Source organism: Ovis aries, chromosome 12, assembly GCF_016772045.2.
Source record: "Ovis aries strain OAR_USU_Benz2616 breed Rambouillet chromosome 12, ARS-UI_Ramb_v3.0, whole genome shotgun sequence".
In the NCBI taxonomy this organism is placed as follows: domain Eukaryota; kingdom Metazoa; phylum Chordata; class Mammalia; order Artiodactyla; family Bovidae; genus Ovis; species Ovis aries.
Window position 1 is genome coordinate 76,474,585 of NC_056065.1, and position 26,802 is coordinate 76,501,386.

General features: G+C 47.6%; 1 protein-coding gene across 10 annotated transcripts in view; it reads left to right on the forward strand.

Annotated features, from left to right (window-relative positions):
- The first annotated feature begins 6,708 nt into the window (after positions 1-6,708).
- NEK7 (NIMA related kinase 7) overlaps positions 6,709-26,802 on the forward strand; it is a 136,478-nt gene continuing 116,384 nt past the window's right edge. For 4 of the 10 annotated variants that reach the window (XM_027975997.3, XM_027975998.3, XM_060396775.1 and 1 more), the window contains exon 1: positions 6,709-6,984. The gene's annotated coding sequence lies outside the window, so the exon portion shown is untranslated. Of the gene's footprint in view, positions 6,985-7,394; positions 7,484-8,818; positions 16,426-26,802 lie in introns of those variants that run through there. The other 6 variants (XM_060396771.1, XM_060396774.1, XM_060396766.1 and 3 more) reach the window with 4 other exon arrangements.

Consider the following 26,802-nt stretch of genomic DNA (forward strand, 5'->3'; position numbering starts at 1 on the left):
AACAGCTGAAAAGAGATGTATATTTTAAGCAATAAAGGCTTGAGCGTAAGCAGAGATTAGAAAGAGAACAACAGTGGATGTGGCTTTTCACCTTTTCTATTGACTTTGTTAGGAATGCACTTGAAGATTCCTAGTCCAAGGGCAGCCACTCCATTTACCTATGTGAAATACTAAAAGTAAGAAGAAAGACGTTATTTCCTGTTTCTTGCCTGCATAGGGAATAGACAACCGCTTCGACTGCTCAGGCCTGAAAGAATCTGGTGCATCGCAAGGCAGAAGCGAGAGCCCAGGCAGGTTGAAAGTGACAGAAATTAGAGAGGACTCTTCGAGATCTTTCCGTCCAGCTTTCTGAGATTACAGGGTACTTGTAGCATCCCCCTTGCAGGATAGATACACACACACAAAATATTCCAGAGAAACTGGCATTCTTCAAATTCATCTTTGAGATTTGATTACTGTATCACCAGGGCTCCCAGTTAGCAGAGGTCTGCGGAACTGCCACCAGTGTGGAGGAAAGTGTCTCCTGGGTAGTGGCCTCAGCTCGGCCCCACACCAAGAGTGGAATGTACAAGTGTGAAAAGGGAAATCATCCCTGAGTGTATTTCCTTCATTGCTTTGACTCACCGCCCACTGCATACTGGCCGTCGGGCTTCTGTGCCGTGCTGGGCTTAGCTGCTCAGTCGTTTCAGACTTCACAACCCCATGGACTGTAGCCCTAGAGTCTCCTCTGTCTATGGGGTGTTTTTTGGCAAGAATACTGGAGTGGTTTGCCAATTTCTTCTCCAGGGGATGGATCTTCCTGACACAGGGATTGAACCCACGTCTCCTGTATCTCCTGCGTTGTAGGCAGATTCTTTACCAGCCAACCGGGAAAGAGTAAAAAAAGCATAGATTCAGTTAAATTCTGTTGACCAGAGAAAATCACAATATAAACTGCTAGTTGTGTTGTTCCTTTCCTGTTTTGCAACCAATATAAAATATTACATTTCCCTACGTTCAGTTCAGTTCACTTCAGTTCAGTTGCTCAGTCGTGTCTGACTCTTTGCGACCCCATGAACTGCAGCACACCTGCCAGCCCTCCCTATCCATCACCAACTCCTGGAGCCCACCCAAACTCATATCCATTGAGTCGGTGATGCCATCCAGCCATCTCATCCTCTGTCGTCCCCTTCTCCTCCTGCCCTCAATGTTTCCCAGCATCAGGGTCTTTTCCAATGAGTCAACTCTTCGCATCAGGTGGCCAAAGGATTAGAGTTTCAGCTTCAGCTTCAGTCCTTCCAATGAACACCCAGGACTGATTTCCTTTAGAATGGACTGGTTGGATTTCCTTGCAGTCCAAGGGACTCTCAAGAGTCTTCTCCAACACCACAGTTCAAAAGCATCAATTCTTCGGCGCTCAGCCTTCTTCACAGTCCAACTATCAAATCCACACATGACCACTGGAAAAACCATAGCCTTGACTAGACGGACTAGATGTCTCTGCTTTTGAATATGCTATCTAGTTTGGTCATAACTTTCGTTCCGAGGAGTAAGCGTCTTTTAATCTCATGGCTGCAATCACCATCTGCAGTGATTTTGGAGCCCAAAAAAATAAAGTCTGACACTGTTTCCACTGTTTCTCCATCTATTTCCCATGAAGTGATGGGACCAGATGCCATGATCTTCGTTTTCTGAATGTTGCGCTTTAAGCCAAATGTTTTAACTCTCCTCTTTCACTTTCATCAAGAGGCTTTTAGCTCCTCTTCACTTTCTGCCATGAGGGTGGTGTCATCTGCATATCTGAGGTTATTGATATTTCTCCCGGCAGTCTTGATTTCACCTTGTGCTTCATCTCCACATTAAACATATGTATATATTTAAATGGGGTTTCCCCTGTGGCTCAGATGGTGAAGAATGTACCTGCAATGAGGGAGACCCAGGTTCAATTCCTGGGTCAGGAAGCTCCCCTGGAGAAGGGAAAGGCAACCCACTCCAGTATTCCTGTGTGGGGAATTCCATGGGACAGAGAAGCCTGGCGGGTTTCAGTCCGTGGACATGCAAAGAGTAAGATACAAATGAGCCACTTTCACTTCACTTCACTTCACATATAGGTATATATGTATACACACACACACACAAACACACACACACACACACACACACACACAAGATGTTGAAATGCTTCCTCAGTCTTAAAACTACTACAAAAATAGCTAGGAAAAAGCCACCGTCAGTATGCTGCTATTTTTAACCGGGAACTGTATTCTCCAAATACAGAACTAGACAATTGGGACCGAGCAGAGTTGTCTTTCCGTGACTTTGCATTCCAGGGGTTTGATGAGAGAACGAAATGAAGGCAGAGTTTATAGTTTGAAAGGGCGGTTCACCTGCGTGATCTGCTAATAAGTCAATGCAGGAGGTCCCGAGAGTGAAAAAGCAGCTTTCAGATGTTTTTCCTGAGCGTTCTCACAGCTTGGGGGAGAGAGGATTTCTGCTCCTGTACAGTGACCACTCCAGGCTCTGGAAAGGGATCTCCCCGGGGTTGTCTGCAGGCTGCACTTTGACCTCCTCCTCTTGGCCCAGGTTAGTCCAGACATTTCAACAGCTTGACTAAGCCTTGTCACTATTCAGGTGCCAGATTCGGTGGCTGCCAGGATCACTGGCAGCTTTGTATGTACACCTGTTGCCAGCGCTATGTATGAGTCAGGAAGGCTAGACCTTTCTGGTTTATCCCAATGGCTAGGATCTCTTTCAAAGGAGAATTCTTTTTAATATGATTTCATCATCCTTCATCAGGAAAACATTTTTTTTCTAGCAAGCTTCTTTCCTTACAGAGATGTTACATGGACTCTGAACCTGATATGGGACTGCAGGTCTGGGTTAACCTACAGGTTAAAAAGAAAATGGTTCTGACAATCAATACTGTCTCTACTTTTGATTTTTAATTGTGTTGGGCCAGCAGAGCTATGGATTTTCCAGCTGGCTCAGTGGTGAAGAATCCACCTGCAATGCAGGAGACACAGGAGACACTCGTGGTTCTATTCCTGGGTCAGGAAGATGCCCTGGAGGAGGAAATGGCAACCCACTGCAGTATTCCTTGTTTAGAAAATCCCACGGACAGAGCAGCCTGGTGGTCCACAGTCCATGGGGTCACAAAGAGTCAGACATGATTGAGCATGCGTGCTCGGCAGAGCTCTATTAACAACAATACATACAGACTGGGTGTTAACTAAAAGGTTTTAAGTGTCATAATCAAATATCCTTTACAGAAAAGTGAATCTGCTAGTTAATGGTATGTATTGCCTGGTAATTAGGAATAAACAGTAAGTAGCACATATATAAAGGACTGTAATTACCGCATTTCATGGAGTCAGGCAAGCATTTTTGAAGCAAGCTTGGTGGGAAACTTGGTGGGAGCTTGGGGGGAAGGGGCAAGCAGTTAAAGCTGGACTCTGCTCTGATCATTCCTGGGACCAGGGGAGCCTCTTTGGCCAGACCTCTGCCTCCAATGCAGGAGACCCCAGTTCAATTCCTGGGTCGGGAAGATCCCCTGGAGAAGGAAAAGGCTACCCACTCCAGTATCCTGGCCTGAAGAATTCCATAGACTGTACAGTCCATGGGGTTGCAAAGAGTTGGATACAACTGAGCGACTTGTACTTTCACTTTTTTTCTCTGCTTTTCCATGAGCATCTGCTCCAGGCCAGGGGCCTAGGGCAGGGGCACAGACCTCTCTATCAGCAAAGAGGTGATGAAAAGTCATAAAGAGAAAGTGCGTTGTATCTAGACAGTTTTCACAACTTCTGAAGCACTGTACACTATTTAGCTGTAGCTTTGTATCACTGCAGATGGTGACTGCAGCCATGAGATTAAAAGATGCTTACTCCTTGGAAGAAAAGTTATGACCAACCTAGACAGTATATTCAAAAGCAGAGACATTATTTGCCGACTAAAGTCCGTCTAGTCAAGGCTATGGTTTTTCCGGTGGTGATGTAGGATGTGAGAGTTGGACTGTGAAGAAGGCTGAGTGCCAAAGAACTGATGCTTTTGAACTGTGGTGTTGGAGAAGACTCTTGAGAGTCCCTTGGACTGCAAGGAGATCCAACCAGTCCATCCTAAAGGAGATCAGTCCTGGGTGTTCATTGGAAGGACTGATGCTGAAGCTGAAACTCCAATACCTTGGTCACCTCATGCGAAGAGTTGACTCATTGGAAAAGACTCTGATGCTGGGAGGGATTGCGGGCAGGAGGAGAAGGGGGCAACAGAAGATGAGATGGCTGGATGGCATCACTGACTTGATGGACATGAGTTTGGGTGAACTCCGGGAGTTGGTGATGGACAGGGAGGCCTGGCGTGCTGCGATTCATGGGGTTGCAAAGAGCTGGACACGACTGAGCGACTGAACTGAACTGAAGGTGAAGATGATGATGTCAGCATTCTGGGCACCGTAGAGCCATGATAGGAATCTTCCAGGGCTTCATGGGCTCATTTTGATCCATTTCCCTATTAGTCAGTATTCATAAGAGATATGTTTTCCTTATACCAATGAAGTTTCTTTGTATACCAGAATGTGTACTTTAATTAGGGCTGTTTTATTATCTATCTATGGACCTTTCTAAAAGGTGTTACAAAAGACAGTTTTTGAAAACCTTAACCTTTTCCTGCCAGGTGTGCCTGTGTATAACTCAAATGACCCTGTTCTTATTTGACTGAGTTTGGTTTGGTGTGACTTGACAGAGCAATCTGGTTCAAATGCTGACTTTATTGGCTTCATTCATGCATATTTACTTTTTTTAAGAAATATATTTATTTATTTGGCTACACCAGGTCTATCTCTGTTGTGGCACGTGGATTCTTTTAGTTGAAGCAAGTGGGATCTAGTTCCCTGCCCAGGGATAGAAGCAGGGCCGTTTGCACGGGAAGCATGGAGTCTTAGCCACTGGACAACCAGGGAAGTCCCTTGCCTACCTTCTTACCCCACGTTCAATTCATCTGTAAATCTTGTTGGCTGTACCTTAACAACATATCTGGACCTGAGCATTCTTAACACCTCCACTGTTAGCACAATGGTCTAAGTCATCAACATCTACCTGATCCTTATAACAGTCTTTTAACCATTTTAGTAGTTCCAGCCCTGCAATCTGTTCTCCACAGCAGAGCTATTTTATACAAACCCAAATGGATTTGGTCACCCCTCCAATGACTCTTCACACCCTGCTTTATTTTTGAATGAATCACCATTTGACACAGTATGCATTTATTGGCTTATTGTATTATTATTGCCTTTTTTACAATGTAAAGGCCATGAGATCAGGGACTTTGTGTCTTGGTAACTGCTTTACTTCTTAGAACAGTGCTTAGCAGATTTACCCATACTTTATTAGCCATTGAAATAAAAGTCTTCTACTGAGATCTTGAATTATTTTCTCTCTAAAAATAAACTTTCTAAATGATAATTCCATAGGTTTAACGTTTCAAGCATTTGAGCTATAATCTACTCATTCTTGGCTCGAATCCGTTGGTTGTGGAGCCAAACTAGTGAACAGGCCTAGGAGTAATAGCAGCTACTCAATGAACACTTCTCTGCCAGGCTCTGGCGCTTAAGCATTCTGCTGTATCTCACTGAATTCTAGTGTAGTACTAGTGCTGTGTTTAGTGGCTCAGTCTTGTCTGACTCTTTGCGACCACAAGGACTGTGCCTCACCAGGCTCCTCTGTCCTGGATTCTCCAGGGAAGAATACTGGAGTGGGTTACCATGCCCTCTTCCAGGAGATCTTCCCCATCAAGGCATCAAACCGGAGTCTCCTGCATTGCAGGTGGATTCTTTTCCAGCTGAGTTACCAGGGAAGCCCTAGAGACAGGTATTATTACTACTGTCCTCTTACAGAGTGTGACTACAGGAAAGGTGAAATAACTTGTCCTGCCAGGTCAGGGTTAACCTCCCAGGTGGCGCTAGTGGTAAAGAACTCGCCTTTCAATGCAGGTGAAGTTAAGAGATGCAGGTTCGATCCCTGGGTGTGAAGATCTGGTGGAAGGCATGGTTGGCAACCCATTCCAGTATTTTTGCCTGGAGAATCCCATGGACAGAGGGGCCTGGCGGGATCTAACCCTGGAGAGGGTTGCAAAGAGTCAGACACGACTGAAGAGACTAAGCAAGCTCACGCACCACCTGAGATTCAAATCAAGGTGAGGCTGACCCTTCCTAGCCCTGTCCCCCGGTTACCGAAGTAGCGAAGCGGCTGGATTCACAGTATTCCTTTTGTAGTTCCGTGTTCTAGGGTTCTGGGATGTAATGCATACCCCTCCACCCACCACCAAATCCTCCTAGGACCAAACCAGGTAGTTCACTTCTTAGAAATGTCCTAAAGGCCACTGTCCTCTAGGCTGGGATAAAAAACTCGATGATCCAGAAGAAAGCGACGTACCAATTCGGCTGACCTCTTGAACATTGGGCATTTAAAGTTGTCAAAAGGCAGCCGACCCCCGATTTGGAGGGAAGGGGGCCGGAAAGAGGGGACTAGGGCTGGGCCTGACCACAGGAAGGCTCCCCAAGACCCGCCTGGGCGCCAGCGGGGGACTTCGGGGCTCTGACGCTGAGGCCTGAGGGTAGTGGCCCAGTAGGCCGATCCCAGCCCGGCTTGGGGCGGGGCCGGCGGCTTGGGGCGGGACCGACGCCCTGGTGGGCGTGGCCGGCGCCCGCCCCGCCCCCTCCTCGGGGATGCCGGGATGTTTACACTCCTGACAGCCGCGGCCGGGGGAGGAGGCGCGGGAGTTGTGGGAGGATGGGCCGCCGCTAGGGTCTCGCTCCTGACGCGCCTCGCCGTGCGCAGGGTGGGTGCCCGCTCCTGCAGCGTCCGCCGGAGCGGCGCGGCGGGAGGTGGCCAGCGCTCCGGGCCTCGCAGCCACAGCCCCGGGCCCAGCGGGCCTGTCCGCGGCGCCGCCTGGCCGAGCCGCCCGCCCGCTCCGGGTCCTGCGCGGGCCAGAGGACGTAAAGCTCTCCGCTTCCTGGTGAGTCGCTGCCGCTGGGGTCTTGGGCACGCGGGCCGGGGCTCCGCCGGGTGGGGCTGCCGCGGAGCCAGGCGGGGAGGAGAGGTCGGGCCCGCGCGCGGCGGCCTGGGGACCATGCTTGGGGAGGGTCGAGGGAGGCCGGTGCGGGGCGCGCGCGGCCGGGGGGCTTTGGGCCACTCCTGGGCCGTGGGGAGAGCCTCGTGCCCCGCGCGGCTCCGGCGCCCGAGCCCGCCGCCGTAACTAAGAAACTCAGGCGGCCACGGCGGCGGCGCAACAGGTCTGGGTTTGGGGACCCGAGGAACTTGGCGAAGTCCCGCCTCCCGGCGCACGCTCATTGGCTGCGCGTCTTATTTATTCCTCGCGGATTGGCTAGGTCCAGCTGTCAGCAATCGGCCACCGCGGGACTGGGCAGAGCGAACTTCCAGGGAGAAGTGGGTGGTGGGAGATTTGCAGCCTGGCTTGGAGGAGTAGGGGGAAGACGACCGACCTTTTGGAGAAGGTGCTTTACTGGGGCTCTGTCAGGAATAGGAGACGTCAGAGAGAAGGACTGCAAGGCAAATAGCAAATGGTGGTGGTGCTAGTGGCAACAGAAGATAAATAAAGTCATTGAACATTGAGGCCAAAAATCAGAGACGAAAGGGAGCTCAAAGGAAAAAAGGAGAAAAAATGATAAGACTACATTGTCCCCAGTGTCAGGAAGGGAACACAACCTAGAGAAGGATGCTGCAGTGGGATTTAAGAACCCCTGTTACCTCTTTGCGGTAAACTAGGCCCTGGGAGATGATGTTTAAAACAGATGAGTCTTGTTCTCGCCCAGCTGTAGTTAGGGATGGATACTAAAAATAGTTACTTACAGTAAGATATGTTTCCATCCTTGAGCGTTGTTGGTGACGAAATTGAAAGAAACATTGCAGAAACGAAACGATTTTTCCTCTGCTTTGAGGCTACTGATCGTAAGGACGCAGTTGAAACAGATACCCATAGTTTGTAGAGCACTGTGTGCCCGCCATAATTAGAACCGCTGTTGATAATTCCTCCTCCAAGGAATTTGCAGTTTATAGAAATATGCATATTCCCTTCAGGCTACAGCTGCGCGTCTCACCAGGTTGCGTTACAGAGTAAAGGGCAGAATGTGTGCGTGATCATTCTGTAAGGGAGCTTGAGCTCTTGAGGGTGTGGTCGGAGAATGGCTTAGCACTTTGCCTCAAAAAATTTATAGTACCTTTGGGACAGTCTGACTGTGAAAAGGGTGAATAGTTAAACGAGATACAGTTAACTCTGTAATGCTTGCGGTGACTCCTGGTGAATGGACGCCGAGTATTTTTGGCCGGAACCCTTGATGAAGGCCCGTGCACCCAAAACAAGTTAACAGAAGACCTAAGGAATTTCATTTCCAGAGATCCAGTCCACAGCTTGCTTCACTCCTAAAACCGCAGCATCCTCAACTTGGTCCTGGACTGGGTGGGAGCTTTGAAAAAGTTTAAAACTGCATGGGGCCGACGGGAGGAGGGCGGCGAAATTAAAAGGCGAAGGTACCCCTAGTGGAAGCTGGTCGCTCGCTCTGCAGGGGTCTGGGGCTGCCCGGGACCTTTCCCGGAGGCGCGGGCCTGGGATTCCGCCCTCGCGCGGGAGGCCCCGCCCTCTGCAGACGGACGACCTCCGCAGCCAATGGGCGGCGAGGACGGCGCGGCTCCGGCTTGGGGGGCGGGCACTTCCTACGGCGCTCGGGGGCCAGCGGGAGGGGCGGGGCTTTTCATCGGGGGGCGGGGCTTGCGGAGTAAGGGAGAGGTGGGGAGAGTTGTGAGATAAATCCGAAAATAAGGAGGGGGGAACTGGTCAGTTAAACACATACAGTGGGAGGGCGGTGGCAGGTCCCTGGGATTCCCGCCCGCCCTCCCCCAGGTGCTCGTCTCCTTTCAAGGTTCTGCTGCACCTAGGGCTCCCCAGTTGGTGTGACTGATGTTTGTGGAGGTGCGGGGGGGGTTGTTCTTTGAAATCGTGTGAAAATGCAAACCGAGAACTATTAAGACTCCAATTCCTTAAGCCTTTTTACAGTTAATTTGGGGCGCTTTCCATATACAAAAAGTGGTTTGGAGTCGCCAAAGTGAAGACGACCCCCCGGGTGCAGACCCATTTGCTAATGCGCACTGCTGTTCTGCTGGGGTCCACTGATCCCGATCGCCCCTGCCGCCCTCCACGCCTCTCCACCACGCACGGCTTCTCCTGGCTGGACCATCTCGGGAGCCCTTTCCAGCCCAGTAAAGCAGCACTTACTGCAAGAATGAGGAAGGCACGCCTGGTATGATGGGTGCGTTCTAGTGGAGGAGGGGAGACTGGGGGCCTCGGTGTTAACGTCCCCGAATAATAGGGCTCAGTTTTGCAGTTTCACACGACCAGAATGTGGGCTTGAGTATCTCACCTCATACTCCCCTCCCTCTATGTTTCTGGTGGTTGCAGTTGGCAGTTTGAGGCACTGATTTATTTGGAATATTCACGTATTTTCTTCTTGACCATTGTGTATTTACTGAAACGTAGATTTATTTTTTTCACTTAAATAAGTGGTCTGAGATGTCAGTCACTACAGTGAGACTTCTACAGGCTTTTACATTTACAGTGAGATTGTTCCTAGAACCGAAGGTGTTTTTTCTAGAAACTGTCGAATGTTTTAAAATGTATCTTTCTAGTGTTACTGACGGAGCCACCCTTTAAGGCATCTGGAGGGGACAGAAGTGCTTACTTCATGCAGTTTTGGAAAAAAAGTTGCTTAATTAGATAGTAAGTCCCCAGAAATTCCTTTTAGGTTTTGTTTCATTTGATTTTTTTTTTTTCCTTTTTAAATGGGCTTTGGTATTTAAAATATGTGAAGTGTAGGTGCGCAAAGTGATACTCTGTCTGCATTCCTAGTTTCTCTCAAATTAAAATTTTTGTCCCTTCAAATATTTGCCCAAGAGTTATGTGGGTAGGTATTCTAGTACATCATATACAAAATGTGGCAACAAAGTCAGTAATATACTAAGTGTTTTGGAAATGGCATGTATAGTCCCGCTTGCTCTGGATTGCTTTATCAGCAGTAATTTTTCAGCATTTTTATAAATATGTAGTAAGATGTTTTAAGTGTTTTTTCATACTTTTGAAAGTTTCAACTTAATTCCTTCTCCCTTCAGATTTAAAGGGAATTTATATAATAGTAATCAAATTTATTGGCAGGATACAACAGTAGAGAATTTTTAAACTTATGCATAGAACTAATATAGGACCATTCATTCTTAGAGTTATAAAACCTCTAGACTGCTGATTTTCTTTTGGTGATTAAATAGTTTGACTATCCCTGTGTATTATACATCTTTCGTTCTAAAGGAAACAGAGAATATATTTCATTGTTTTCAGTGAGCAGTGGGAATGAGGAGAACAGATAAGTGGCCTTGAAGCATTTATTCATATTTTCAAGCAGGATAGCTTCTTTTTTTAACCTTTGTTAAAATACTAGCTCTGGCACACTGTTTATATAGTGAACTGATACAACGAGCTGTTTGGCAGTAGCCGTCCAGAGTGTGTTCACCAGAATAGTGTGCAAATGGATGGAACACAAAATTGGTATTTAATTGGTCTATCAAGTTTTAGAAATGTACGTGTTTTCGGTTATTTAGTGGAAACAGCCCTTTCTGCGAATCTTGCCGGTGGTCTTCTATTGATAATCACTGTAAGTCATTGAAGGAGCTTTTTCATTCCAGGTTGCTTTCATATAGAACAGGAGCTTGGTTGTCTCAGAAGGGCGAGAGAGTAAATATTTTTGGCTTTGTGAGCCTTGTGGTCTCTGCAGCTACTGCCACTGCACCCACGGGCATACCTGAACAGGTGGGTGTGGCTCTTCCAGTAAAACTTCATAGTCAGGCTGGAGGCCCCCTCCTGCCCTGGAAGGTAACACACAGATCTAAACCTGAATCTAGGATTGGTGTTTGGGCTGGTAGGGATTTTCCAGGGTGGCATTTTAGTGTTTCCTGGTCCTTTGATCCCTGTGACAATCTCTTGATCTTCCCCAGTCCTCTCAGAATAATGCTCAGTTATTCATTGCCAGATCTTGCGTGTAATCTCAGAGACCTGGTAACATTTCAACCTCTGTTAGGGATTTCTGCCGTCCTTGCCTCGGGGGACCCCGTCACCCATCCTGCAATGTGCCAACTCTTGGCTTCCTTCTTGATGTTAAGCCAAGATGGACCCTGATGTCAGACATTTATCTTTCCTTAACCGACAGATAACACTGGGAGGAATGTCTCTTGGTGTGTGTCTTTAGCAGCTTTTGTTCTAAGTCTGCTGGAATGGCTGCCTTTGCTGCCTTTAGAGAGAATTTCTGGCATGAGTAAGAGTATGCACAGATTTTTGTCTTTTTAGAAAAACTGACTTAATATTTTTTTATAAAAGACTTTTTTCCAGTTTTTTTTTTTTTTTTTTAAACTTCTAAAAAGGGCCTGCATTGTAAGGAGAGGCCACCATCTGGGTGTTTGTGTCCTGGGGTGTGCTTGGGGATTGCCTAACTCTTTCCTTGGCGTTCAGTAGAGTTAGCTGCCGCTGACCTGGGTGTAGATACTGGAAAGAGCTTGAATGCAATGGAAAAGGCAAGAGCTGTGAGCTTACACACGGTTTCCCAGCCCAGCCTGAGTAAGTTCTGGGTGGGCAGAGATAGTGACCCCTCAGGGTGGGGCCTGGGGCTTCGGGACTAACTGTCACCAGTTGCCACAAGCCTCTTCTCTTTGTGTGACCTCGCTGCACAAATACCATTTTCTGTGTTTACCCTGATGTGAAAAAGACTGAGGCCCAGGTTTCTCTTCTCTGCTGTGACCTTGGCTGAGCTACTCGATCTGTTCAGACCATAGTTTTCCCAGCTCGGGTCCCATCATTGCTTGGAGGAGTAAGTGACAACATTTTTTAGAAGTAGGGTAGGAGGCTTCGTCGGAGAAGGCAATGGCGCTCCACTCCAATACTCTTGCCTGGAAAATCCCATGGATGGAGGAGCCTGGAAGGCTGCAGTCTATGGGGTCGCTGAGGGTTGGATACGACGGAGCGTCTTCACTTTCCCTTTTCACCCTCATGCATTGGAGAAGGAAAAGGCAACCCACTGCAGTGTTCTTGCCTGGAGAATCCCAGGGACGGGGGAGCCTGGTGGGCTGCCGTATATAGGGTCACACAGAATTGGACACGACTGAAGCGACTTAGCAGCTGCAGGAGGAGGCTCCGTAGTGTTAATTTTTCTCTAAGGATGTTTGGTGGTGGAAACCCACTTCTTCTGTTTCTTCTGCCGGGAGACCTTGCTGCCTACCCTCTCCTGGCCCAGCTGTATCCGAAGAGGTTCCTTCCGGCTCTGCTGCCATCTCTATCTTCTCTGCCTTAATTCTTCTTCCCTTTTGCCCTGTGATGTTCATATTTATAATTTAATTGTTCCCAGTAGGAGTTAATTTTTTACTATATTTTCGAGGGATGGGGCAGTAAACCTTAGTTCCTCAGGAAAAAACCACAAGAGGCTTGGGGGTTATATTTTGGACAAAAAAAAAAAAGATGAGAGCTGCAAAAAGACACTTAAATACTGATTGAAAAATGGAAAAAGTTAGAATATTCTTTCTAGTATATTTCTACTGTGCTTCCAATTATTTTTTTTTAATTGTTGTTTTCCTAATATTCCCGTGTTTACCTGGAAAATTAATTTCTTTCTGATCAGAACCATAACAAAGCCATATATCATCTATTATATTATTATTGGGAAAGTGAAACATGTAGACATGTGTATTAAAAATTGTCACACCTCTGAAATGTAAGGAGTTGCAACTCTTCCATTGCCTTGTTTGTCTAACTGCTGGGCCCTATAATAAAATAATGTGATACATTTGCATACTGTCATAAAGATACCCAGAACCAGACAGTAGGTAATTTATTTTAGGCAAATAGCACGTCCTTATTTTAAGTAGTCGTGTTTAGGCATGTTTCGCTACTTAACAAATACGAGTAAATTGAAAGACATTGTACAAAGAGAATGCTTGCTGGTGGATTGTTTTATAGCAATAAATTGATGTTTCATTCTCAATTTCACATGGTAACCTATAGATTCATTTCTTTCTTTCTTTTTTTTTTTTAACAGTCTTTGATATGAAGAGCGTGGTAACAGGGGAAGTATTCAGTGAAAACAGCATTTTTAAAAAACATTTTTTGTCTACATCTGAAAGTTTTAGTAAAGTTTCTCCAGTTGATAAGTATTTTGATGGTTGAATGGCATACTCTTTTCAGCTTCACTTTGTCATCTTGAGCCCTGGAGTGTTCAGGGCATCAGCCGTAGACGACGAGTTGCATTTTATCAGTTGGTTCTCCACTAGTCATCGTTCTGATTCATTCTCTCTCTGTCTCTCTCTCCCTCTCTCTTGTCAGAAGGCTCAGGGGTATTGGGTGGCTGGGTGGGAGGGAGTCTGAGCTTCTGGCAGAGTTTCCCAGCACCCAGCCCCCAGGGAGTGGCTGCTGCCTCTTCCGTGAGCAGCAAGCCCAGGGCTGGGACTGCCCAGCCGCTGGTCATGCCTGTGCTGCCCTCCCGGGGACCCAGGACCAGACCTGGCTTCTGGGGTCCAGGCCAGGGCGCTCCAGGCTCCTGCACACAGCACTTCCTTTTGTTAGTTTCCTAGGGTGGCCCCAGTGAGTTAACCACAAACTGGATGGCTGCAGACAGCAGAGGTTTACACGTGCCATTCTGAAGGTCAGAAGTCTGGTTGTCCACCGGGCCGTGCCCCCGTAAGGGCTCCTGGGAGCGCGTGCCCTGGGCCTCTCAGCCCGCGTGTTGGTGGCCCTTCTGGGCCCTGCATGATGGGTGGCCATCCCCGTCTCTGCCCTGCCACCTGGCTGCCTTCCTGTGTCTCCTCCTGTCCTCAAAAGGATGCCAGTCTTAGTGGATTAGGGTCGTCCGATGACCTCATCTTTGTTTCTGATCGCTTATGCTTAAAATTTAACAAGCATGATCTAAATACTTTTTGTTTTTTTCTTCCAGTTTCTTTACCATACCAAAGATTTTTAGATTTCTGGTCTTTCTGTTCTGAACAGTCTTTTAAGGCTGTACAGGAATTGTGTTGTATCAGTACCGGAGGGACGCTGGCGCCCAGGTCATCCTGTACGGATGTCATCTGCAGCTTGTATCTTACTGCTACCCCAGAGCAGCTGTTCCAGAATCAAGTTTCCACTCACCCTTATTTTGTGGTTTCCCTTAGGAGACCTTAAGTGCGTAATTCACTGAATCAGATACTTTCAGAGCTGGAAGGAAACCTAAAAAATCGTCTAAACTGACCTTTTCATTCAATGTGAGAATAAACTGAAGCCCAAGGCTGTGGATTTGCTAACGCACATTCCTCCACATCCCCCTCATTCCCTAATAGCCCACACTGCCTCGTGTACCTCTGTCTGTCAGGCTCTTGGTGGTAGGCATGGTGTTCGGTTTTTTACTTCTGTTGGGTTAACAGTCTTGTGTTCCTCAAACAAGAAGAAATGCCACATGGTCTTTTTAGAAAAGAGTTGCTAATTTAAAGTAGTATTTATTTATGATGGGAGTCCGGCCCTGCTGCTCCCATCTTTCCGCTCTGGGGGTGGGCAGCTCTTGGGGCAGTTAATGCTTAAGAATCAGCCCCTCCTAGCAAGCACAGCCAGCCTCTCAGCTCAGCTGCTGGCCAGGTACTATCGACGTCACTGTTAATCATCAGTGAAAATAAATGAGGTAAGTACATATAAGTCTAGAGATTTCCCTGTAGCTCAAACGGTAAAGAATCTGCCTGCAAGGCAGGAAGCCAGGGTTCCAGGAAGCCAGTCCCTGGATTGGGAAGTTCCTCTGGAGGAGGGAATGGCAACCCACTCCAGTATTCTTGCCTGGAGAATCCCACGGACAGAGGAGCCTGGCGGGCTACAGTCCATGGGGTCGCAAAGAGTCAGATGTGACTGAGCAACTCACACACACACAACTCTGCATAAGAGTTGAGTAAGAACTGGAGAGGGAGTTTGGCTTCAGCCCAGCGGAAGAGAATAGCACCCTAAGTGTCAGTTTTGGTTCCGTCCTGACCCAGCGATCCCTGGTGAGTGTGCTGCTTTGCTGGTCTCACCATTTGGGGCTTGTTCAGGGTGTTTTCCTTAGTGTGAAAGCTCACCGCTGCCCCCGCCCCGCCATGGTTTGCTCTGCTTCAGGCCACAGCCCTGGGCCCCCGCAGAGACTTCACTCTGCCCGCCCCCCCTGCAGCCCGCGCTCACCCCAGGGCTTGCCACACCAGGCTTTCCTGTCTCGAGGATCTGGCCGAGCTGGCCCACGTTCAGGAAAAGCGCGATGACTCACCTGTTCCTCTTTCCATGACCGTCCTATTTCCATTGATAAGGTGGGCTGACTCTCTCCTTGTCCCTCAGCGCAGCCTTTGCATGGGAGTATGCTCTTAACCTGAGAGAGTGTGCGTGGTCATTTTAAAACTACTGTTATCAGTGATTTTTTCAAAAAAAAAGGCACCTATCTATCTGGGTCTTTATTTATTTATTTATTTACACCGCATGGTGTGTGGGATCCTGGTTCCCTGACTAGGGATTGAACCCATGCCCCCTGCCCTGGAGGCACCGAGTCCCAGCCACTGGACCCCCAGGGAAGTCCCTCTCTCAGTGGTTTTTTTGTTTCTCTTTTTCTTTAATTTGGAGTTTATCAATAAATCCAGGTCCTTTTTCCCACCATTTCTACTCCCCCCCACCTTAAAAAAATACATATACATATATATGTGTGTGTGTATCGTAAATAGTACCAGCAGAGGCAGCTTGACAAAGTGGGTTTTGAAGTCCTGGACTGAGTCTGGGTTCATTTCTGTGTGCTTTGAGATGGCAAGCACAGGGTCTCAGGGTGAGCTGGGTTGAAATGCATAGGACGTGGCCTAGGAGTCGAGTGTCTGGCTATGCAGGGAGAGCTGGGCATGTGGTTAATGGTTCGGTTAATGGGAAGGCACCTGGGCCGCAGAGATGCGCTCAGGGAGCAGGGTGCCCTGACTCCCTGGGCGTGGTGCCGGGCGGGCACGCTGCTGCCGGAGGCCTTTTCTGTTCACAAGGTGGGCTGTCAACCTCAGAATGTCAGTGTTTCCAGACTCGGCCTGGACACCAGTTTTTCTTCATTGTGAAGTCTGGGGGGGTATTTGCATATGCATTTCGAGACAGTTGGAAAGAGGATCCAATTGGCTGCCCAGCCCTTGACGTTAAGCTTTCTCTGGACTGGGAAGGCACAGCCGCCTGCAGGCCTCGCCTCGGCCTTTGGCTCTCCGGAGATCTGCAGCAGCTGAAGGGTGATCCGGGGCTTCTGTCCACGCTGGGACCCTCCTTTCTCCAGTGTTCCCCTTCACCGTTCGCCCCACTTTCCCCCTGGGTCCCACCACTTCACAAGTTGAAGACAGAGACTTGAGGGTATCGGTAAGTAGCTCAAAGTGAGTAGACGGATCATCTAAGCACAGGTCTATCTTTGTGCCCGAAAACTCGGTTTTGGTGAATTGCAGAAGATGGGAGACAGGCGTGAGTAGTAGTTTGTATCATCTCGCCTGGCTCACCTGTGCCTCCAGTCAGGACCCTGACTCGCCTTTCCAGATTCGCTTCTTGACTCTCCCCTAAATGTTAGTCCCACCTGACAGCTCAACTCTTCATTTTTTGGTAAATTCTGTATCCTTTCCCTGTATCCTTTGCTCTCTGATTTGTGATTTTCTCACTGTTTTTAATGCCTGTTTTTTTTTTTTTTTTTCATACTTCAGTTGTTAAATCTCAGTGGTTAAAAATCATCTTTATCCTTTAAGGCTCTGCCCACATGTTATTAAAAAAACACAAAGACCTCTCCTTTAGGCCTTCAGTGCTTATCCACTGGCCCCGTGGTTGTGCTTGTCTCAGCGTCCTTCCTGGCATCTGTGCTTCTGGAAGGTGTGAATCATGGCCTGTGCACATCTGTGTTTCCTGCAGGGCCTGGGACCTTTCTTGTCGGGACCAGCCATTCAGGGAAGGCAGGTGACGGCGCCCCAGTGCCTGTGTGAGGCCGAAGGCCCCGGGCAGATCCCTGCAGCGACGGAGGTCCTGGATGGCTGAGCTGTGGACAGGCCCTGAGGGGGCAGGGCAGACCCAGGGCCTCGGGTGAGGGGGGTTTACTCTGTGAAAAGGCAAAGGTCTGACCTTCAGGTGCTCACTGTCAGCCGGGGGTCTGGGCCTGGTGTCTGAACTCTGCATTGTAAAATTTGAAAGATCTCAGAGTGGGGTGAGGTGAGAGCCAGGACTGGGAGAAACCGGAGCACGCCAGGCAGGAAGTTGGTGGGAACTGGAGGGGTGTGGAGTCGGGACAGAGACCATTGGGATGGTTAGGTATGAATTAGAGGCTCGGCAGCCAGAACGAAGAAACAACTGAATGCCTCTAATTAGGAAGGACAGTAAACCAGGAAGGGGAGTCAGATGAAATTGATTTGAATCTGATTTGCCGAGATGTTCACTCAGTGTCCTTATGTTTGCCTTCCTTAGAGGCTGGCCCATTCCTAGTTCAAGGGAAGGAATTTGGCTTTTCTGTAAAGGGAAAGGAACCTCTTTCTATCCATGGAAAGTGCTTTTATGTATATATTTGCTAAATTAATTCCATTTTGTTGTTCTAATAATCCCCTCCTGAGGAAAACGTTGAACTAAGTTAATAAAGAAATCACTAGCTTAATACTTAAAATTATTCACTTCTTAGGAATAATTCATGTTGTGCTTAGTCTGGCTCTTTGCAACCTTTTGCAACTCTTTGAACTGTAACTCATCAGGCTTCTCTGTTTATGGGGTTCTCCAGGGGATCTTCCTGACCCAGGGATCAAACCTCAATCTCCTGTGTCTCCTCCACTGCAGGCAGATTCTTTACCTGCTGCTGAGCCATCAGGGAATCCCCTTCGAATGGATGGAAAATTATCATTTGATTAGTGGTCATCAGATACTGACATAGTAAAACCTTGTTTCACTTCCACACAGATACATTTTATTTGGTATCTTCATATTTTTCATTGCTGGAAGTTTGCGAGGACACTCAAAATGTCAGTAAGTATTTAAAAAAAAAACATGTAAGGTCTTTATAAAACACCAGGCCGCATGGACCCATGTACATTTGTATATTCGTGAATATATTCAGGAAGAAGCACATAGGACACTAACCTGGGAAAACACCCAGAGATCGTGTGTCAAAGGCCCCGAGCGTTGCTCGAAGGTTGGCCCTTCTCTTCGCTGTGATGCGATGGTAGACTGTCACTTGTACCTAAATGTGTTCATGGTCTGTTTTTAATAGCAGTGAGAGCTGTAGTGCTCTGGTACCTCTTTATTTGGTTCTTAGTTAATGGCAGGTCAGGAACTAGCATCAGAATAGAATCAAGATTGTTGTAGAGGGAACCTCAGATACGTTTGTTAAAGAAATGTCTGAAGCTTAGTTTGGCTTATGAGAGGTGTGAAGAAGTTTAGTTTATATTTGAAAATCCAGACTTCAGTAATACTATAGTATACTTTAAAGTTACCGAGAAAAAGTAAAATTACCAAGAAAAGGGGCTGTTTTTTCTTTAAAAAAAAAAAAATTCCCCATTAGTATCCTCTAACGTTCTCCCCTTTTAAAATTTAGGTTTGCATTAGATTTATTTGTTTATCTGTCTACCCGTTGATTCATTCAAGACCTTCTCCCCATTTGTAGGTAGGTTTTCCCCCTCGTTTCAAGTCCTCCAGCTACTGTCTGTAGAATACCTGCTGATCCCTTAGTCTCCTGAGTGTGTGCGTGTTAGTTGCTCAGTCGTGTACGACTCTCTGCAACCGCATAGACTGCAGCCCACCAGGCCCCTCCGTCCATGGGATTCTCCAGACAAGAACACTGGAGTGGGTTGCCATTTCCTTCTCCGAAAGGAACTATAGAAAGAAAGTGAAGTCGCCCAGTCATGTCCGACTCTTGGCGACCCTGTGGACTGCAGCCCGCCAGGCCCCTCCGTCCGGGGGCTCTCTGGGCGAGCACGGGAGCGGCTGCCATCGCCTTCTCCGCTTACTCTCCTACCTGCACGGTTCCGGCGTTGGTGCGTGCTCCGCCGCAGCCTGTCTCGCGCCCTCCTGCCCCGCGGCGGTGGCCTCGCTGTCCCCATACCCCTCCTCTGCTCCGTCGGCTCCCACACGTTCCTCTAGACTCCCCTTCGAGTCTCGGTGAGGCCGGCCCGCCGCCTGCGTGGACCCCCTGTCGGCTCTGGTACTGGCAGTCCCTGCCCCGGTGTCTGGAGGAATCCTGGTTTCCTGATGTGAAGTCCGTGTCTCCCCTGCGAATAGCCTGAGGGGTCACGATTGCCTCCCTTCTTGTGCATTTCTTGTTCTCAGCAGCAGTCTAGACAGAGTGGCTGTGCTCACAGCTGCCCAACGAGTTGGGGAGGACTGGAAAGGAGGAGAATGGGGGTCCAGGGAGGCCCTCCGTCTGCACAGGGCTCTGGGGGCAGCGTTGACCTGCAGCCCAGCACTTTGTTCTCGGCCTCCCTGTCCCCCATCTCTGAGTAGCTGTGGCTCTTCCTTGAAATGGGGTGAAATAAAGCAGTGAGAGACCTTACTTTCTTGCAGACTCTTAGGACGGCTTATCGGTGTCATGGTGTATGCTTCCTTGCTGAAGGCAGGGGAGTGCATGTCTTTGGTCATAAAGGGGTTTACTCACCTCTGCGTTTATTGGAGCATCTAGTTTTTTGCGGCTGTGGCTCTGTCCGCCTTCATCAACGGGGGTGATCACGGGGTTACAGGAGGAGCCGACCTCGCCCCGCGTGGTGCCGGAGGCATCTCACAGCTCTGCGCAGTCCCCTTGCAGCTGGTCTCTCCATGCCATCGTGGCGCTGAGGTGTTCACCCACGCCCTAGCACCGTCAGGTCAGAATGAGCGTCAGAGTGGTGTGAATTCCTCCAGTTGGTGGGAAAGGAGAGTTGAAATGCTCTCCTTTCAAGGCAGAGGAGACAGAGGTCTTGCTTTGGTTTGGGGTAAAGTTCTCATAGTGCCTGTCGGTGGAGAACCAGGGAGAAGAAATACTAGCCAGATCAGCATCGGGTTGCGAGCCTGCTGTCTGCACAGAGCGCAGGGCGGAGTCCTGTGTTCTCATGCAGTCCCCTTTCATCACAGCAACCCGAGTGCAGGACAGACCCGCCTCCATGTGAGGCGGGGAAGGATGCCCCACTCAGGTTCGAGTTTGGTTGCCTGGGGGACTCCTGGTGACATTCTCCAGGGACAGCTGGTCACCTGCGGCTTGAACACCGCAACGGGGTCTGGTGAGGGGGCAGCTCTGGGGTCACTGGTGTGAAAAGGGGAACTGGGAGCCTCTCTGGGAGGGTGTGTCCGCGGCTCACACCTTTGCTTGTGTACAAGGGCTGCTGCTGCTGCTGCTGCTAAGTCACTTCAGTCGTGTCCAACTCTGTGCGACCCCGCAGAGGGCAGCCCACCAGGCTCCCCCGTCCCTGGGATTCTCCAGGCAAGAACACTGGAGTGGGTTGCCATTTCCTTCTCCAAGTATGAAAGTGAAAAGTGAAAGTCAGCCGTGTCCACCTGTTAGCAACCCCATGGACTGTAAGTGACCTCATGGACTGTAACCTACCAGGCTCCTCCATCCATGGGATTTTCCAGACAAGAACACTGGAGTGGGTTGCCATTGCCTTCTCCAGTGTACAAGGGCAGTTTTACTAAAAGGTATGTCAGTACTCCATGAATCCTGGGAGAAACTAAAAGTTAACTTGCGTGTTGCCATCTGACTTTAGCTGTAAGTATAACATGTAAGGTATTTTCTTGTGAAGACCCGAATAATGCTATTTCCATCCTTTATATACCTGTTTAATTGGAGGATAATTACCTTACAATGTTGTGGTGGTTTTTGCCATGCATTGACATGAATCAGTCATGGGTGCACGTGGCCCCCAGCCTGAGCAGCCCCCGCCCACCTCCCTCCCCACCCCCGTCCCTCTGGGTTGTCCCGGAGTACCGGCTTTGGGTGTCCTGCTTCATGCATCGAACTTGCACTGGTCATGCATTTTACATATAGCAATAACCTGTGCTTTTAAAGTCTCTTGCTGTCTGCCAGCTTGCTAAAATTTTTATCGTTTCTTTAGGCAGAGGAGCGGGTTTCTGCAGGGGCAGAAGGTTTCTGAAAACAAACATAAGTCCTGTCAATTGTATAATAGCTCCGTTCTGAGCGTGTGTCTGGCGTCACTGCTAATCCGATTTTCAAGCTTTTGTGAGTCCTTTACGTTTAAAGTCTTGGTGGCTTCCTCAGCATCACGTGTCTGTTATTCCTGCTGTTAATTTAAAATAGTCATCTTTACTCTTTGGATAGTATATTCCTAAAGTCATGGTGTCACATGACACGGTGCCAGAGAAAGTAGATTTGTTTCTACTGAATGCAGAGGTTTGTGTGATTGTGGTCTGGGTGCGGAAGAGCTGGAGGGGCCTTCTGGGTGCAGGGCAGGGCGTCAGGGCAGGGGGCTGCAGCATGGGAGGGGATGGGGGGCACAGGGCAGGGCCGCAGGGCGGCACAGCAGGAGCCACAGGATTTGGCAGAGTTCGCTGAGGATGTCTGCCCAGCAGCTGCCTCACGGAATCCCCTCAAAGCCTGCTTGGGTTCTGTGACATCAAGAAGAATGTGACTGTGTAGTATCGCACTGTGTATACGGCCACGCCTTCTTTACCACCCATCTGCCCGCGGGCGTCTGGGTGGTTTCCGTGCCCTGGCTCTTGTGAATACTGCTGCAGTGAACACTGGGGTGCACTTGTCTTTTTGAATTGTAATTCTGTCTGGATATAACCAGAATATGCCCTCTGCCCATTCCACTCTTTAGGTTGTCCTTTTCTTATAAATGTGTAGGAGTTTTATTTTTATGTATTCTGGGTGGTAATTGTTTGCCTACTCTGTAGTAACTGTTTTCTCCTTTGCTCATGGTGCCCTTTCCAGTGATTAGATTTAGTTTCTCAGTAGGTAAACTTTAAAATATACAATATAACCATGACTTGCTTGATAAGCAAGCTCATCGAGAAGCCTTAGAAGAAACTAGGGCAGTTCTGTGCAACTGTGGAGCCTGGGGCCTTTCCTGCCTGCTTTGCTCCCTCTTTTCTCAATTTTCCGTTAATTTTAATTTGCTGTCAGAGTCCGCGCATGGTGAAAAGGAAGTCAGGTGGCCCAGAGGTCTGATTATTCTGCCTCTTTTTCGGAGGGGCGAGGGTGGGCAGGAAGGGGGCAAGGCAGCTGTTCTCATGGACATCGAAGGACACGTTCGGTCTGTTTTGCTGGACACTGACTGTGTCCGTCTCACCTGATTTTCCGTTAGGTACATTCTGTTATGACTGACGCAGGTCTCGGGAGAGTGGCGGGGCCTGGGTGTGGGTCAGTGGAGAAGCGTCCTGGCAGGGACGCGGGGAGACCTGGCGGGCGACCTGGCTCCCCGCTGGGCTCCAGGGCTCCTTTCCTCGCCTGGTGTTGAGGAGCGTCAGAGGGAGGCGTGAGAAGAGGGCTTTGAAAACCACTTCGTAGTTCACCGCAAACTAGTCTGGGCAGAAAGGAGGACCTTGGAAGTTCAGGAATAGTCTGTAGAACTGTGTCTGTTGTAGCGGACTTGTGCCCAACAGATGAATGAGCAGCAGTTAATGAGCTTTTTTTTTTTTAATAAGGATAAAATGTAAAATCATGAGTTAATTCAGAAAGATCTATTGACTTTTTCCTTTATTTAAATGAGAAGCGTTTTTCATTTTCTCGTGATGATTTTTGGCTTAGGGAGTGCTTGATACAGACGAAAGACTGTTAGAAGAGATGGCCTTACAATACATAATTCGTGCCCATTAAAGTATTTCCGAGTCCCCGCTTGTATTCCGTGGGGCCATATCAGCTTTGTTATGATAGAATTCACTACTATGAATTATTTAGTATTCTGTTATAGTATACTATTCAAAAGCAGGTGATCGTGTGAATTTGAACTTGTTAGGTCCCAATTGTTTGACCTGTGTTCCATGCAACTTCTTGTTTTCTAAATTTGGTTATTTAACAAGTGTGTTTATAGGACTTTCCTATGTACTGGAGGTGAAAAAAAAAAATGAAGCGATCGAGTGTGCTCTTAAATAGGAGTTGCTAATATTGTTATTGGACCTGGAGGTATTGGACCCCAGATGCTTAGATGACTGCTTCATTAAAATGCCCAGGGACAGGTTACTTAGAGGGGTGTTTTATAAAGGGTCACCTGAGTGTGAAGCAGGGGCGCCAGGCAGGTTACCTGGGAAGCGAGTTTCAGCCAGGGTGGCCCTGTGTCGGAGGCACACAGGCATGGAGGATCCTGGCATTTGGAAGAAGTGACGATGGTTCATTAAGGCCAGAGGGGAGGACGTATATGCGAGCCAGTAAGGAGCACGGCTGAGAAGAGAGCTTCTTTCCTCAAAGGGTTTTGGGCGGGACTGTGACATACCTATGTTTTTGTTTTAGATTGATCATGACGGTGGGTGTGTACAGTAGGAATTACGTTATCCGAGAACGTTTCATAGGTTATAGTCGTTGCGAGGGCTTGGGAGAAGCCGAGGGAGGTCTGGGAGGTAGACTGCACGGGCGGTGGGGACTTGTGGAGGTGAGGGGGTCGAAGGTCTGCTGTGGCCTGGAACCTGTATGCCCGGGCTGCAGGCAGTGCCGTTCCCTGAGAAGGGGACTCAGAGTAGGCTGGATTTGAGGGGGCGGGGATTGTAGGTGTTTCTGCTTTGGCTCATCAGGCAGAGAGATGGACCGGTAGGGTGGGAAATGAGATTCCAGAGCTACCAGCTCATAAATCATCAGTATGTAGGAGGCAGGTTCTGTGCCAGCTGAAAATGCATCCTTATTGATTTAAATAATCAAGGGACTTGCCATTAAAGGAAACCTGAACAAGCAGATAGCAGAGTTGCTCATTGATCATAGAGCAAAAGATGTATTTTGCGTGGAAATGAAGTAATTTCCTTATCACACCCTGTATGGTGGTGACTCAGGTTGCTGTTGCTGCTAAGTCGCTTCAGTCGTGTCCGACTCTGCTGCCCCGTCCCTGGGGTTCTCCAGGCAAGAACACTGGAGTGGGTTGCCATTTCCTGACTCAGGTTGCTAGCTTGATTTATTTCAGGCAGATACTAGATTAAGTAGTAGTAAATACAGTAGCTAATAATTGATAAAAGTAAGTCCCTAGAACTTGGATCTTCATCCAAGAAATTGGAAGGAATCCATGTTCTCTTTAGTATCACAAAATGCTGGAAGTAATGGACCACCTACTGCAGAGAACAAAGCAGTGTTGTGGCTGAAACAGTGTATACACAGCAAATTACTATTCACTTGCGAAAAGGGAGTGATGGCTTCAGGTTTCAATGATTAGAGGAAATGGGTTGCATGTGTGCCCTTTAGAAAAAAAAATACTTAGAGATGTGCTGTAGAAGTGAAATAAAAAAAGCTAAGTTTGGGAAGGGGCCATCTTTGTACAAAAGCTCTGGGAATGAGCATGGGAGCAAGTTACATGTAAAAGCAAGACTTAAAAAAAAAAAAAATGAAATCGCTCAGTCGTGTCCGACTCTTTGTGACCCCATGGACTGTAGCCCGCCAGGTTCCTCTGCCCATGGGATTTTCCAGGCAAGAGTACTGGAGTAAGCTGCCATTTCCTTCTCCAGAGGATCTTCCTGAACCAGGGATTGAACCCGGGTCTCTCGCATTGCAGGCAGACGCTTTACTGTCTGAGCCACCAGGGAAGCAAGACTAAACAGGAGTTATTCAGGATTTGAAATAGTAAGAATGCCAGGAATAACTTGGAGGGGCTATGGCTGGAGAACCTGTAATCTAAGCGTTTGGGGATGGAATGAGTATTAGAGGGGAAAGTAATGGCATTGTCAGTCCTTGGCTGCCCTGGATTGGACTGTGTGTCACAAGATGGATTTCACTTCTCCTTTGATGCTCAGCCAGAAACTGGTTAATGGAGAACTTAGAAAACCTTGAAAGTCACCGTTAGCAGAATTTAAAATAGAGTGGGACATATGTTTGTTTTCTTGGGGTTCCCTGGTGGCTTAGACTTGGAAGAATCTGCCTGCAGTGTAGGAGACCTGGGTTGGATCCTTGGCTGGGAAGATCCTCTGGAGGAGGGCGTGGCAACTCACTGCAGTATTCTTGACTGGAGAATCCCATGGACAGAGAAGCCTGGCAGGCTCCAGTCTGTGGGGTTGCAAATCTCGTGCGTGACTGAGCAACACACACACACACGTTTGTTTTCTGAGTAGTTGGATAGGATTAAGGCAATCAGGCATGGTCCCGCATGGCGAGAGATGAAAAAAATAAACATAAAGGAAACAGGAAGACTATAAAAGACCAATATCAGTAAACCAGTGTACATTAAATGTATTTAACATATGAAGAATGGTAAATTTCTGTTTTAAAAGATGGACTCAACCTAAAAAATAATCCTTAACTGCGTCCTGTTTTCAGAAGATACCTTAGAGCAAAGAAACCCAGAAAGGTTAAAAAGGGGGGTCAAGATTTATAGGGAAAACACAACAGGAAAGACAGCAGGTTAACAGTAAGAATTCCGAAGTAGAATTGAGTGAAGAGAAGCACCAGGTACAGCGAAGGGCAGGTTTCCGCAGCTCACTCGCTATGATTAGCAGCAGCGCGGTAACTGAAGAACAGAGGTTGCGCGAGCTGCCTTCACAGCAGACTTTTAGGCCCAGTTTTTATATATGTTTCATAAAATTAAATGAATGGGAGTCTTTCTATTCATGCCCTTGAGTTAATATATTTTTAATACCAAAATTGGACCAGAGGCGAACATTTAAATACAATATCAACCAAACTGTGTGCTACAGATTACCAGAGTTCTCCAAGATATTAATAGAAGTTCTGTGGAAGTAATTAGTGCCTAGACAATTCTAGAAAAATCTGTAGGGTACCATCTTGGAGAGTCACAGTGCGCTCTTTAGCATATTAGAGTCTCTAGGAAGCTGAGCCCAGTATTAGTTGAGCCCAGTATTTTGTAGACACCTTTATGATCCATCTCCTCTCTCTCTCAACTTAAGGGGATCTGGTGTTTTAAAGAACAGTTAGGAAAACACTGATGAATACTGGTGTACACTCTGTAATACAATGAAGACTTAAGGAACACTTGAAGAGTCTTTGACTAATCACAGAAAGTTTATCTGACCAAGAAAGGTTTATCTGCGCATATGAAGATGGCCTGATAGGAGAGATCTAGTTATATGAATCATTACGTCGTTTGGTTCAGTGAGAAAACTTGATAAGCTTGCTAGAGCAGAAAAGTGTTTAATGTCATTTGGTACCAACCCCCCCCCCCTTTTTTTCACATTAAAGAAAAGCCTCTTAGAAAGTTGGGAATATTGTTTGATATGGAATATGGTCATTATCATAATTCGCTGCAGTTTCGTAGAAGTTCGTCCTTATTGTTTCCTATCTGCTATATTTTAAGCTCTTTGAGAGAAGGAAAGTTAATTTTTACATTTTTTTGTCACCCATTCTAACATAGGACCTTATATTTTATGTATTGTATAGCAATTTGTCAAATAAAAACATTATTTGAAAGTGTATCCTTATGTAAATTTTAGATTAAAATGGATTATAATAAAAATTTTTCTTTTCTTTATGTAAAAATCTTTTTAAAGTGTGAAATATACGATTTCTCAAAACTGATATAGACACTCTTCAGGATGGGCCCCCATGTTTACTTTATTCATTTGTCCAGCAAACCTTGAAATTCTGAAGTGGATTTAAATCTTGTCTAACAGTCAAGTGACAGACAGGGGCATTTATAAACGTTCTTG